This window comes from Aulonocara sp. 'chitande type north' Nkhata Bay, linkage group LG20, assembly GCF_057382095.1.
Source record: "Aulonocara sp. 'chitande type north' Nkhata Bay isolate Kocher_YH1m ecotype deep benthic linkage group LG20, A_spYH_male_GT1.1, whole genome shotgun sequence".
NCBI lineage: Eukaryota > Metazoa > Chordata > Actinopteri > Cichliformes > Cichlidae > Aulonocara > Aulonocara sp. 'chitande type north' Nkhata Bay.
The window spans coordinates 24,056,080-24,071,441 of record NC_141363.1 but is presented as its reverse complement, the minus strand read 5'-3'; the positions used below and the strand labels follow the sequence as shown (position 1 = coordinate 24,071,441).

At 38.2% G+C, this 15,362-nt stretch overlaps 1 long non-coding RNA gene across 1 annotated transcript in view; it reads right to left on the bottom strand.

Annotated features, from left to right (window-relative positions):
• The window catches only part of LOC147305661 (uncharacterized), a 30,777-nt gene extending 15,914 nt beyond the window's left edge, over nt 1-14,863 (bottom strand). Inside the window, exon 1 of the long non-coding RNA XR_015126671.1 lies at nt 14,691-14,863. This is a non-coding gene — a long non-coding RNA (uncharacterized LOC147305661). The remainder of the gene's footprint in view (nt 1-14,690) is intronic.
• Between the last annotated feature and the right edge of the window lie 499 nt (nt 14,864-15,362).

Below are 15,362 nucleotides of genomic sequence, written 5' to 3'. Positions count from 1 at the left end.
TCTGACTACCGGATCTCGAAGCACTATTTCCTCGTTGAGCTCACGGTCATTCACGACCCATGTTCACAGCCCATAGCCTCGGAAACCCGTAGCTTATGTTTCATGTTCACCGTTCCTAATAAGTGTTCGTGTTTGTAAATAAAGTTGTTCACGCCTACTCCGAGCCTCTGCTCTTGGGTCCACCTCACGCTTTGGCTTCCCCGCCATAACAATGTTTCTAAAAAGACAAAAAAAAATAATGAATATGAAAGCAATTCTTACATCGAGCCACTTTAATTTGCTGAAAATAACTGACGTTTTTATGACAGTATTCTACAAATTATTAATTGATTTATGTATTTTCACCTATTTATGTCTACAAATGTTGTTTTTGGTGTACTAACATGGAACAGATATAAACCTATGACAAAGTAAATACCAAGAATATAAAAAACATCTGCTGTCTTCATTACATGGGCCAGAAATTGTGCTGTGGTCTGATCCCTTTTTACGTGCAGTTCAAATGTAAATATGCGTATTTTCAGCGTAAAAATACGCATAATATATAAAATGGTACTACATAGCAAATGATACAGATGTAAGTGTTGGATTTACATATGATGTGAGCTAAATATCACAAAATGTTGCCTGTAAAATAGGGTTAGAGGCTACAGAGTTGAATTATACACATCACCTTTTTACACTATAAAACTGATAAGGCCAATTGGACATCAGCATTGGTTAACTGAAAAAGGAGCTTCCCAGTTACAAACATATACTTTGCAAGTTAATTATGCTGTACCCATGGAGATGACACCAGAGCACTTACACCACTCACAAGCTTGAGGGACCAGGAGACAGTCAACCTGGATGCAACAATTTATGCAGGAGGGAAAAGGCCAGAATTTGAACCCTGCAAAGGATAAATATCAGTGCAGGGGAAATTAATGCACAAGGAAACTCTAAGTTATTGTAAAATGAACTCCATGAATCAATCGGAAAGGTTAGAGGAGCTTTTAGGTGGCATTAATCCCACCAAGAGGCAGATAAGAGTGTAAGACATAGGACGACAGCAAAAAAAAAAAAAAAGCTTTCTCTTCACTTTCCATCTCTATCTCCTGACTGTGGCTTTGAAATGGCACACATGTGTCCTTGTTACTGTTCAAGAACTACTTTTCAGAGGAGTTTCTTTCGCCGGGATGTAACTCTTGCTCTCAGTAAATCAAGGTGTTATTTTTCCATTTTCAGTGTGGGAGCTTTGATTACTTCTGCTCAGTGACTATGTTTCTTGTTTGTGGCTATTTTTGTTGTTTGCCTCCATTTGGATCATAAAAAGTGAAATTTAACTTTTTTTTGTTCTCCATCATATGAAAAAAAATTATCTGGTTTACTGTAGTCCCTTAAATAATTCTATATTACATAGATTCTTGATTAGACACTTGTTGGATCTGAAGATTTTTAGATTTTTTAGATCTACACCTTTTGGTTTTTCAAAAAAAAGTGCAAAGTTGTGCTCTTATATAGACGTGTTAAAAGTCACGGTGATAACAGGAACAAAAGTGTTGAAAATTAAGAACTGGACTGGATTAATGGCAGATATCAAAGCAGTACACTACATAAGTCTCATTTGGAAACCTGCTTCCAGTGCCTTTCTTTAACTTTATTTCATCTCTTTCAAAGAAAAACAAAACTCATAACATGCTGTTTCCTTGGCATATGGCATCTATAATTTCTCAGCTAAACAAATGATACATTGCTTTAGCATTGCTCTTGTTACCTTATGTTTTCCTGGAAGTACTGAGGGGAAAAGGGAGAGCACACGAGCAGCAGACACAACACAAGCAGACACAGAGGCCTAAGCAAAGTCATTGGGTTTCTTCTCGTTTTATAGCATTACAAGCACATTTTGGATTATTGAGTGAACTTAACTATTATGCCATGCTTAATCTTCTTCTACACTGTGTCTTTTATCCTGTCTTCCTCCCCTGATCCCTAACCAGATTGGTGCCCCTCCCAGAGCCTGATTCTGTTTTTAGTGTCTTCCTATTAAAAAGGAGTTTTTCTTTCCCATTGTTGCCAAGTGCTTGTTTATAGTCTGATTGCTGGGATTTTCTCTCTATTATCGTAGGGTCTTCGGCTTACAATACAAAGTGCCTTGAGGCTACTGTTGTAACTTGGTGCTATATAATTTAAATTGAATTGAATTAAATTGAGTTGAATTTTCAGCTGCCACATCCGAAATTACCAATACATGTTGTCACGTTAAAAGTAAAAAAAAAAAAGCTTCTTTCTAGAGGCTGTGAAAGCATATATCTACTAATAACTACACAATGCTACACAATAATTTATGAACTAAGCCTTCATTTTACTTTAGGCGCACAACAGCAATGGCTACTCAGATGTCACGTCTACGGTTGTTCAGTTTCATGTCCACAATCAAGGCATTAATCTCACTAAAGCAACAACAAAAGATCAATAGTTATTTTATTTATTAATTATTTTTTATTAAACCTTACAGATAGTCCCATTGAGACTCAATGGCTCATATACAAAAGACACCTGTTCCGATAAACATATTAAAAATTACATCTTAACAAACATATTACCACAAAAACAGATGTGTTAATATTCTGTTTCTTAGTTTCTAGTTTCGTATAACTTGTAAATGTCTTATTACCCATTAATCACTTCCTTTTCTGAATTGAAAACATTACTAAGATGTTAAACCACTAAGCAGCAAAATGATAAATACATATGATAAATACATTGAACTTGCAAGAGTGCAACCACATTCAAACTTATCACAAGTTTTGCATGCATTGGCCCAGTCCTTTCTCATGGGTTTGACATGAAAAATGCATTAATCAGAAGGCCACAATCTCTGTTTAGCCTGGAGCAAATCCATATCAAAGCCTGCATTTCTATTAATATATATGGGGCCTTACTTGTTACAAAGAGTAGCCTGTCTCATTTATAAATATAAAGTCTGTGTGATGTGTGTTTGCTCTTTATTCCTGCTTTTTAATATTCTTATCAAATTGCTGTTGTGAATAGAACACCTGTTTTGCTGCCACATCTCCTTTTGATACATGAAGACATTAATTAGTTTTTTGATTAAAACACACACGCACACAAACGCACATACATGCGTGTTATGCCAAGACAGGAAACTCAGTTATATTTAGCATTGTTTGTGGACATTCATAGAGCCAAACAAAAACCTAATATATACAGGTCTAACCTTTAAAAAAAAAAAAAAGCTTTCTACTTATCTATTATTTATGCACCTCCTTCACAATCCAGTAGAGAAAAAAAAAGTGAACAGGACAGTCTATAACTAGAATGTTGTTTCTCCTCAGTGTCTAACAGTTATTTGCTGTACCATAGCTAAGTAAGATAAATAATTTAGCATCATTGTGCTGGACATTATAATATAGCTGATCTCTTTATACAGAAGGGATCTGGCTAGCTGTGCAGTTTCTAAGTGAGATGGATGAGGCAAAGCCTAAACTGCTGAGGGGTGAAGTGAATTAGGTTCACATTAGCGCTTACACTTTACCATAACAATCAAAATGGAAGAGAGTAGGCAAGCTATATTCATCTGCTAAAAGAGCCCACACCTTATAGCACAGACTCAACGTAATGAAATGGATTAAAATGGGATGAAACTAAGAGCAATTAAAAATTTAGATAAGACTGTCAAGGGTTATCTAATATATATATATGCTACCTGAAATGTATGTGTGCGCCTTTGTATGCTCATATTCTGTAGCATCTCTGTGTAATCTTGCATATAACGTAGAAATGACTAATTATAATACGTAATGTGCTTATAGCACATATTTGAAAATTGAGTTATCAACCTTTAGATAAATTAAACATCTGGTGAATATGGGAATTAATTTTCTAGCTTGCTGAAAATTGTATTGTCTGTCCAGGTATGATTATCTCTACAGTCACACAGTCATTTAGATTCATATCTATTAAAAACTTCCCCAATTATGGAAATTAATATATATATACATTTAGAGCAGCAAAAGACAAATAAAGCCTGAATCAACTTTAAAAATCATCTTTCTGTTTATTTAATTAATCTCATACATTTCTCATATTGAAATACTCCAAAATGCTCTGTTGCTTGCAAAATTACTTTTAATTGATTAAACAGCAGGGATCACACTAAGAGACAAATGACAGAAAGCGAGAGAAAGTCTTCTGACAGGCTTTCACCTTGGTATAAAATGTCACAATGTCAAGGCTTTCTACTTGGCACTACTTGCAGGAGCCTCATTTGATACCCAATAAATGTATGACAACATTTCAGTGAAGCAGTCAGGCAAAGACCTGGGTCGCATTTTAAAAACATCTCCTGACCTTTCCACGGTGGCAGTAATTGCTAATGCCAGACAAGGAAAGAATCTAAGTCTCTTATGAGCCGCACTATCATGAACGGACCCGGTGACTTTGAGAGGGGAACGTATAGCAAGACACAATTTCCAGGGGAAAAAGTAACAGCAGCCTTCACCACTCAAGTGCAACCTAATCACCCCCCAACTCTCTCAGTTGATAATAAAAATAAACTCCACATCATATCCTTTTTGAAAAGACACAGTGCTTTCAGGTCTCAGACAGAGCCAGGTTTCATTTTCTTTACCTTACGCTCAGTGTCAAGGGGCTTAAACTTGATGGCACTATGACAACAAATCCACTCCCCCCATTTCATTTCCCCATTACTTGAACCCGTCGCTGCAACGCTGTGGCAGAAGCAGATCAGAGAAGAAATTAGAGAGACATAAAGATGTCTAAAGGAGAACAGAAGAAGCGGCTACACTCCAGAGCACTGTCAAGAAACTTCTTCCACTAGTGAGTGTGTCAGGAGGAATTCATCACTGGGAATAAAAGTAAATCTCCCTTCATATCAAGTTAGTAAGTCAAAGTCTTCCTCCCAGCAGTTATCCATGCTGATAAAATGCAGTGTCTAGTTCATATTATATCTAAATAAGTAAACGTCTAAAACTCTTTTTAAAATAAATCTGTTTTTGTCATAAAACCTCTCAGGCACAGATACACTCTCCCATGCATTCAGTTAAGTGCATTCAGTCAGAGTTTCACCAGCTGTGTCAATAAATTAGTCAGTAACAGATAAATCAGAGGTAAATAATAAATAGCAGTAGGTTTAAATTGAACAAAGAGTACCATGTACTTGCTGAAAGTATAATGGCATTTCCAATTAAGATCCCATCCATGAGTGCATCCAGTCATGGGTTCTCAATATCCCCTTTGGCCAACAAAGCGGGGACTTTAATCTCATCACCTGGGTCCATTGTTGATCACACTAATCACAACCGGAGGAGACATTGGATAGATGAAAATATAGTGTTTATGGGGACTGGAACAGGACTTAGGCAGGTGTTTGGTTTTTGTGCCATCACTAGTGCCAGTGCTCACTCACTGCCCATTCGTATTACAGCCTTCAGCCAAAGAGACAGCTTGCGAGGCGCTGGCCCCTGATCCCAGCACATTAGTTTAATGCCTAGATCTGTGGACTGTTCCTGACTCCCTCTCTACCCAGGCATAGTAGCCTGCCAGATAGACAGACAGACAGACTTACAAGCGCACACACACACGCACTTACACACACAGAGCCTGTTGTCATTATACTGTAGTTCGCAAATTAAAGTAGCATCTTCAGAAAGCTGTTTGCTTCCATTTTCTGTAGCTGCTAACTGGCATCAAATGTGAACAACTGTGTCATGTGGCAAAGATGTAATCTTTCCAGCATGTTGTTAAAATAGCCAAAAATTGCTGTCGTGTGTTTGCACAGCACACTTTTTCTCCCCTGATACATAGTGAGCTATGGACTATCAGGATTTAATCATTTGGCTCTTGTTTAAAGCACAGCATGTGGCCATAATTACTGCTGTTTACAAAGAGTAAACAAGATCTATGCAAGTAGATCATTGAGTAAATACACAGCAGTGTTTGAGATGACCAATTGTACCTTAAAAATAATCCCATCCATCCTCATAGACGCCATCAGAAGGAGACCAAGGGGGCAACTAGCAGGCCATCTGTCTATCTGTCAGCACCTAAGTGTCAGTGCTAAGGAGCCACAATCTGTTCAAGATAACCTGCCAGAGGAAGAGATCAAATAAACATCTGCATGTATATTTATACAGTATATCCAAGCCTCCACCCTAATGAGTGTTAGGCACACTGGTTGAGGATCTGGATTTGATTTCTTGCCAACATTAAAGCTTATCATCTGCTGATATCTTCTCATCTGTCTTTTTCCTGGTTTCACCTGGACTTCAAGACATGCCAACAGCTGCATAAGCTCCTGGAGTAGAGATCTAGTGGTGAACATATGGGCTGTCGGTAGAATGGAGAGCCTCTTGTCAGAGATTTTTTCAATTTTCCCGACAGCTGGTGAGGCTTTTTTTCAGAAGGTTGGCTGAAGTGTCTGTCTGTGGCAAAAAGATTAATGTAGTGGGGGGAAAGGAAATATTTATGCAGCATTTTAATAAGCAGGCTTTAAAGAGAACCAAATTGTTGCAAAGTGGCATAGTTGCTTAAAAATGTACTGTTTCATTAAGTGAAAATACACTTTTCATGTGATTACAACGAAATTATTTTGGCAAGGGAAATAAAATCTATGGTGTCTGCATACTTGCAGGAAAATATCCTCATTGAGAAATACATTTTGTGCACTCAGTAGCATTCAGCAGTCAAAGAGACTGCAATCTTAATGAGACTGCCAATTAAAGACTTTGAAAAAATTAAACACTAAGGCAGGTTCACATACGATAGATTTTTGCACCCACCCACACACGAGCACTTGTAAACTAAACCTCGTCAACTCTGGCCTCTACCAGAGCCCCCGTCTGTGAGGTCCAGTGTGGCAAGAACAACAGTGCATTCCCATAAATTAAAAGCTTTAAATGTTTGCACGGTTTAACCTTGTGTGGGTGAGGGCTCACAGAAGAACGCAGAAACATTGAGTGTACTTGTGCACAAGAGGTAAAGATAGCCTCTAAAACACTTCAGCCCTGCAGGTTTTGTCTCTCTTCAATACATTTTTTTTTTCCAGTAGTTTCAGTTCTTGCGCACTTCCTTCAGTCATCCCAGTCTCTCACCTTTTGATTACTTTGTTTTTGAAAGGAAAGTGAATGAGACTGTCTCGAATCACAGGCTTCTTACCAAAGCCATCATTTACAGAGCTTATATTTACTGGTTGTAAACATATGACAATTTAAACAATGTGCACCGAGTGTGATGTCAAAACATCTTTTTTTTTTACTTTAATTTTTACATTTTATTCTGTTTTATGTTTTGTATTGTTGTGTTGTGCATGTAGTGTTGTAACAGCAGCAAAAAAATAAAGAAAAAAAAATCACACAGTGTACCATCTGCTGTTGTGTCAGTTGAGTGATGTTAATACGCTGTCCTGGGAAAACCATCCATGTGTTGAACATATTTAAATTCGTTTTTATATCATGTGTTCACACTAACACTTCATCTATTAGCAGATAGTTAAATCAGCGACTCTCTGAGGAGACGTAACATTCTTAAATACAAAAACATTTTTTTAAAACAATAAAACGCTGGCAATAGAAGTATTGATATCTCTCTTCAGAGTATGAAGTTCAGTTTTCTGCAGCATTTTATGTGTCTGGTTTATTTTTTACAGCTAAACCAAGAATGCTTCTTCCCCTGATCCATCAAGGCACCGATGCTTGTGGTTGAAAAGTTTACAAGACTTCGAGGCTTTTAGTTTTGTTTGAGAAGTTGCCTTTAGGGTCCTCACAAGGACAACTGGCTTCACGCACCACCTGCCAATAATGTTAACAAGGACCCACAGCCCCACACTAATGTGGCCTGTTCCAGTACTAGAGGGATTGCTAGCAGTAATGGCCATATCTTTCCCACATGGTGTCCAGCTCTCAGGAATTTTCCCTGCAGTGCGGCACGGTCTTCATAAAGCCGCAGGAAACTACACTTAGCAGCAGCAAGTCTCCAGTATTACCCAAGCACCTGCACCTCCACTGAAAACATCTTTCGCATGAACTAATACTGCACAATGCTTTTATACTGCCATGTTCACAGAATACTGAGTTGATTCAGAAAGTCAGCAAAATTAGAGTTTTAAAAAAACTTTTTTTTTTAAATATGAGCCATCTGTGTGTCTGTGACCTTTCTGCCCGATTATACACATTTAGAGATAGATGACAAGAAAAAGACAGAACATGCAATGTGGCTGTACGTAACATTTTTGAACCACAACAACTGACTTCTGCATTAGTTGTATCATTTCATGGTGCTCAGGCGATTCAAGCACAGTCATTTCTCTTCCCAAGCTGGTATGGCATGCATAATAAAGAGGTGGCGAAATCATTTGTCAGGCTTTGATGGAAGTTGTTTAGTACCCCGGGGATGTGTTTTTCACTTTCACAGGCTGTGATGAGGCAAAGGTTTTGTTTGTTCACTTGACTCAAAAGGCCCCAACATTTAATGCTTTGAATAAAATTATTATCAAACTGTTCTCTGGACATAGGCTTCCTTCACATCAGAGCTTATCGGTTTTAATAGCTATGTGTGCTGTAATCATGGTGCCAACATGGTCCCTAGGCTCAGGGCCTATTACACTCTGTAAAATATTAATGACTCTCCAGTAAAAACCATTTAAAGCAACTCCCATAAGACATGGGAACCCAAAACATCTCCCCCCCCCCAGCTGAGCACACTTAGAGAGCTCAGCTATCTAAATGTGCCATACGCTTTAAACAATAACCTTGGAAAGAGCATGCCATGGTGTTCTAAAAGCACAGGTATTGACAAAAAGCAAAGTTCCTGTGATCATTTTAAGAGGAAGATGCCTACAAAAGATTGGAAAATGTTATGAGTTCTCTTATTTCCAGACTTCTGAATCAGGAGTATTCTGCCCATACTTAAAATTGCATCATTAGGGGATGAATTGGCTTTCACATTGTCTTTGCTGATTTATTCAGTTTGTTTATGCTCCAGTCAACTGTAACGGGTTCTTTGCATGGACAGCTGAGAGAAGCTAGACAGCTCTTCTAGGGCTGGTGCAGAACATTTAGCTCGGGCTATAGTCCAGACATCATGTCAAGATTCTCCTTTTACTAAGGAACTGAGTGTGATATCTTTCCACTGGTGCTGATTATAGATCATCACGGCACAGCAGTCAATCCATTAGCACATTTACAGACTTCCGTCTTATGAAAAACAGCCAGACTGAATGAACAAATAATATATATAATAATATATAATAGATTTGAGAATAATAATAACTCAAAAGCTAAAGGTTGGAATGAATGAGTCTGAGGGAGATGAGCTGCCGAAAGCTCATTCATAGTGAAAAATAAAACATAGTTAAAAAAATCAGAAAACATCTTGTCCTGATTACTTTTACATTGGTTGTAAATGTAAATCCTAAGTCTGCATTAATCAAAATGAGCACAAAACAAGCAGATGATGCTAGCGGAAGCAGATGGCTTGATGTTCTGCAGCCACTTAAATCATAAACCAGTTTCTACCTCGTTTTATCATTAAGAACACTGTAGGCTAGACAGTTATTATACAGACAAGTGTACGTGTGCTGTAATGTGCCATAAACATGTCAGAAGGGTGCAATCTTCAATATGGCAGTGGTAATAACCCATAACATAGGCTAGGTAGCAGGAAAAGAGGACCTGCTAATGGGACTATTATCTGAGAAACATCAGGCTCCTGTAAAGTCCTGCATGGTACAGGGAAACCATACCCGCACACTGTATTCACACAAAGCTGACTACAGAGAATTAGGCCAAACTCTCTGTGCAATCATTCAACTTAGGACCTGTGAGAGCCTTTAAACTGTGTTGTAATTACAAATTATTTGTTCTCATTAATTTGGGCTTTCGTGTTCCATTAGCTTGTTGTTATGCTGGTTGCCGTGAACTGAAAATGTTATTAAGCTAATAATGTTTGCTTTGTCTTGTGTGGGCTGAACTGGGTGCTGCTAGAGTGCATATCATCCCTTCTCTTCCTTTCATTCCCAGGAGCTGTTTGCTTATTGTAATTGGAGATGGGAGAGTTTTTTTCCCCTTCATGGCTACTTCAGTTCCCTAATCCATACTGACGTGTTGTCTTCAGGAGATGGACAGAATGTTAACCTGCAGAGCTGCTGTGCCCCTTCATTACATAGTGGCAGGGACCAAAAGACAGAGGCAGGCGTAGTGACTTCCTCCTCCCACGTAAATAGTCATGTCTTTAAATCATTGTAGCACTCCAGATGAACTAAACCTCATGACACGTTTAGGTGCTGACTGTACTTGCTGAGATATAATGTTTCTGTTATCTTCTTTCAGTGGTATTTACTGACACAAAGTAAACACCAGTCTAGATGTTTTGGTCTAGATCACTTTTTTTGCATTTATTGTTTCAAAGCGACATGATGGTGAGAAATGAATCCTCAAACAAAGTGCAGGATTTTCTTTTGCTTCTGTGTGTCACGCTTTACTGTAATATTGCCATGAAACCATGAACAACATGCCCTCAATCTAATTTTCTACCAATATGACTGTCTAACTTCATCAGATTTCAGCCTGTCGCATGGCAATAATCACTGAGGGTAGGTGTAACCATTAAACTAATCATTTGCACAGCCAGATATTTTTAAATGGTTTGTAATTAAGAAATTGCAAGGTCCAAAATAAAGTATTTGGAGTAAGAGAAAGTCTCACTCTGTGCTACAGTAGAAGCACTTGGTTATAATGTGAAAGCAGTTATTATTAGTTATTATATATTTTTGCACTGTTCTGATTCACCTTTACCAGACCATTTAAAAATCAAAACACGTGCAATGAATCACTTGTTTTCCTGTTCTTTGCTTAGAAAAATATTATTTTATCATTTTTAACTTTGTTTTTTTGAGCTTTTTTTGAGCAGTACATTTGAGTTTCTTTGTGAAAACAGACAAAATAAACACGGACACACGTGTGCTTGTTTGAACTGAATTCTCCTCATTATAAAATACTCAAGCTAATGTCAAAACTTTTGGGCCATGTCAATTTAATTGGTGCTACTAAGCGTCATCTGATTTGCATGACAGAACAATATCCAAGAACCTTGAAGTGGCAAGAAGAAAAACAACAACCACGGTGACTAACATTTGCTAATTTTAGCGGTATAGGAACTCTTGGCATTCTTGCCTTTGTTAGAATGATTATTTTCTCCATTTGACTCCACACAAGACAGCAGCGCCAGCGTCTTGTGAGCAGTGACATGTTAACCGCTTGGTTTGGCTTCACTCTCCTTCACATTGCGATTCTGGAATAATGATTTATTCTCCAACCTTTCCCATCAATGCAAGCGATGCTGCTTTCAGACAGTGAGCATTTGCTATCGTGGATGCTGCCTGGAAGCTTTTCTTTCTGTCTTGAACAGCGGCAGCAGCAGGATGCCGTGCCACAGCAGTGGCATGCAACTAACTTCATCTTAACAGCATGTACACCCCAGGCTGCTGCTTGTCACTGTTCAGACACAGTGAGTTGCTGCTTAAAATCAGGGATATGGTTAGCCATATGACACAATAAACTTATATGGAGCGCCCTATTAACAAATATTATAGAATTTGTTTACTACCCCATATTATAAGCAGATGTTCATTCCATTATGGGCTTTTTCATTGTTCTGTTCATTCTCTGCTGTTGAATAACCTCTTCCTGTATCCTTTCCCACACTGTATTTTCAGTGGATCCTTTGTAAAAAAATATCATGACTTTCTATTGCAGTAGCAACAGTTTTTGCAACTGACAACAGTAGACAGTGGCAGACACTGCAAGTGCAAAAGCACTTAACTGCTTGAAAAATCTACTTTTCTAGACCATATTTCTCATTTCAGGCTTTTGTGGTTTTGGTATCTATGTCCACACCAGTTGATTGATGCAAACCTTTGCTTTTAAATCCCATGTCCGGGCTACTTAACCCATCTCTGTTCTCACCTTGTTCCTGCCTTTTCTACAGTCTCACAGTGGAGTGGAGGGAGCCAATTTCCCATCAGTCTGTTAAAGCTAGATTTGCATTAATGAGGCCTGCAGTGTTAAGCCTGAGGGGTGGCTTTTGGTCAATTCACCAGCTGCTGCAAAGTAAGCCACAAACGTTTACTGACACAAGCATTTAGCCAGACCAAGCACTCAGAAGGAGGATATGAAGTAAAGGGCACAAGAAGGAAAAAATCCTAATGTAAGTAAGTAAGTAAGTAAGTAAAACTTTATTTATATAGCACCTTTCAAGATAAAAATCACAAAGTGCTTCACAGAAGCTAAAACCTAAAAATCAACTAAAAGCAAGTTTAAAAAGATGGGTTTTTAGCTGTTTTTTAAAAGTGACCACTGAGTCCACAGATCTCAGGCTCAAAGGGAGAGAGTTCCACAATCTGGGGGCCACAGTTCCAAAAGCTTTGTCGCCTTTTGTTTTCAGCCTCGTGTGCTGGACAGCAAGCAAGCCCTGGTCACATGACCTCAGGGACCTGATGGGAATGTATGGATGCAAAAGTTCACTTATATATGTTGGTGCTTGTCCATGCAGGGCCCTGAAAGTCAAGGTCAAAACCTTAAACTGGATCCTGAATTTAACGGGGAGCCAGTGCAGCTGAATCAGCAGGGGTGTGACATGGGAAAACTTGGAGGACTTGGTCAGAAGCTTTGCAGCAGCATTCTGAACAACTTGCAGACGATCCAAAGAGGCTTTACATAAACAAGTAAACAAAGAATTACAGTAGTCCAGACGAGATGAAACAAATGCATGAATGACAATTTCTAATTCGGAGCGCGATACAATGGGACTCAGCTTAGCAATGTTTCTCAAATGATAAAAACAGGAGCGAACCAAAGATTTTACATGGGCATCCAAAGTCAGAGCTGAGTCAATACTAACACCAAGGCTCCTGATAGACGGTTTTGCAAATGTAGCAAGTGGACCCAAGTTTTCCATAACACTAGGTACAAAAGTTTTAGGAGCACAAACAAGAACTTCAGTCTTCTCCTCATTTAGTTGAAGAAAGTTTCCAGCCATCCAACATCTAATGGAGTCTATGCACTTGTGCAAAATTTGTAGCTTGGAAACATCATGGGGCTTAAAGGAGATATATACCTGAATATCATCTGCATAGCAGTGATATGAAATGTCCTTAAAAGTGCTCAATAAGTGTTGAAGAGGAAGTAAATACAGTAAGAACAATAAAGGCCCCAAAACTGAACCTTGTGGCACACCATAGGCAAGAAAAGTAGAAGAGGAACTGTACTTAGAGGTAGCCACAGAAAAGGATCGTTCATGCAAATAGGATTCAAACCAGTCCAAAGCAGCCCCTGATATACCCATCCAGTCTCTCAGCCTATCTAGCAGAATATGATGGTCCACAGTATCAATGTCAGACATTTATACTTTGCAATTTCACTATGAGAAGGAAAGCATGTAGCACATTTTAATTTTTGTGTTGCTTAAGTAAATGCTGTAAGATTTAACTTTTTATATACCCTATATACCTAATTGGTTGGTCAAAATTTCTTTTTGTCAGCTGGACAGCAATAACAGCAAGGTCACATGTTATGCCACACTTGTGATGTGCCACTAGTAGTGAAAATGCAAGCTTGTTCCTCTATTATTGCCCTAAAATGCAATCAACATGACATTCACTGACCTATTCTGTAGAATGATGTAACACCTGCTTAGTATAGTAGGATTAAACTTATAGACTAGATTCGAGAGGAGTAAAATAAATTTGAGAGAATTGAGTGTTGAACAGCCGGCAGATTTATTACAATGTTACAGTGGTGCAATAACCCAATGTAAACAGCATAGAAAATTAACAGAAAATCAACAGAGAAGAGCGCTCTTTTGAAAATAACAACAAAATAAAATAAAATAAGTAGTCTCTTTAGACCTGACTCCTGATGAGCAGGATATTGGGAGTTCAACTGTTTCCCAGAGAAACAATCCGTATCAAGTAAGCAGTTTTTGTTCTTGCTTATCTGAAATCCTGCGATTCGAAGTAATTCAGACTGTAACTCTACTCCTGCATCCAGAACAGCTGGCCACACTGCTTTTGGATTCGCCAAGAGTTTTCACAGGGTCTGGATCGCCATCCATATCCAGAACCACTTCAGATCCAGGATCACAAAAAACCAGTCTGCACATACAGTACAGAGCAATAAACAAAATAGTTCTTAACAGTTTTTCTAAATAAAATGAGATCTCATAAAGTTTTCAAAATCAAGTACACTGTTGTTTTAACATTGTTCTGTCTCTATGAATTCCATTTGTATTGCTTTACAGCATTACAATCAATTGTATTTATATACCCCTTTTTAAGGCATATGTAATCACATCATGAAATGTTTGTAACGTAAATAAGTTATTTAAAACTAGTTACATGTATTAACCTATAACTGAAATTACAAAGTGCAGGAAAGGCACTGGACAACATTTATGGCTAAAAGAAAAGTGCATCCTGCATTAGTTTTGCGCATTTGTGAAGATGCCCAATCAAATAGACAATAAAAATACGACATTCCATTTCACACACAATTCAAGTACTCCGACTGGTTTTAGCTTTTTTTAGACAATACAGAATTCGCACTGTTGCAGTGTTTACCACATGTACAATTAGCATAAGTTTTCCTGCTAACTTATCATCTCTAGTAACTCACCGGAATTCCCAAGAAACAAATACACGCTCTGCCTGGTTTTGGTCGAGAGTAAAACACATAAAGGCCTCTGAAAAGTACATAACTTTAAGTTAGAGACTGTTGAAAATACTTTATAACACTTATTTTATACCAAAAGACTCACTGTGTAGCTTGTTAATTGCTCTCGGTGTCTTGCTCCGTTTTGCCTAGCTTAATGCAGCAACGTGATTTTGTTGCATTCACTGAACTACAGAAAATCAAAGTGTGTTCAAGGGGTGTCGGAAATAATATTACCAGGTAAAAACAAGAAAATACTAGTAACCATGTCTATAGGGGTTACAATGAGCTTGAACAACAGATTGAACTCCTCCTGCAGACTATTGTAGTTCACAAATATGGTGCTTTACTTGAACTGGAAAAAACAGTTGCCTCTTAACATAATCAAGCTACTGACTGCATTCCACCTAATCTGAAAAATCATTGCCATGAGACAGGGATTAATTGAAAGCTTGTTGGATATATTTAAACAGTAAGTATTCAACTATCTATTTTACATTTATGTACATGTTAGGACATCCCTCTCAGGTTGTACCGGGGTGATTTGAAGACTGCTGCATTTTGAACAAATTCAGTCATCGAAACCAGGTCTTTGGACTCTGATATCGAGACGGGACTAAATGGCTTGTATCTTGT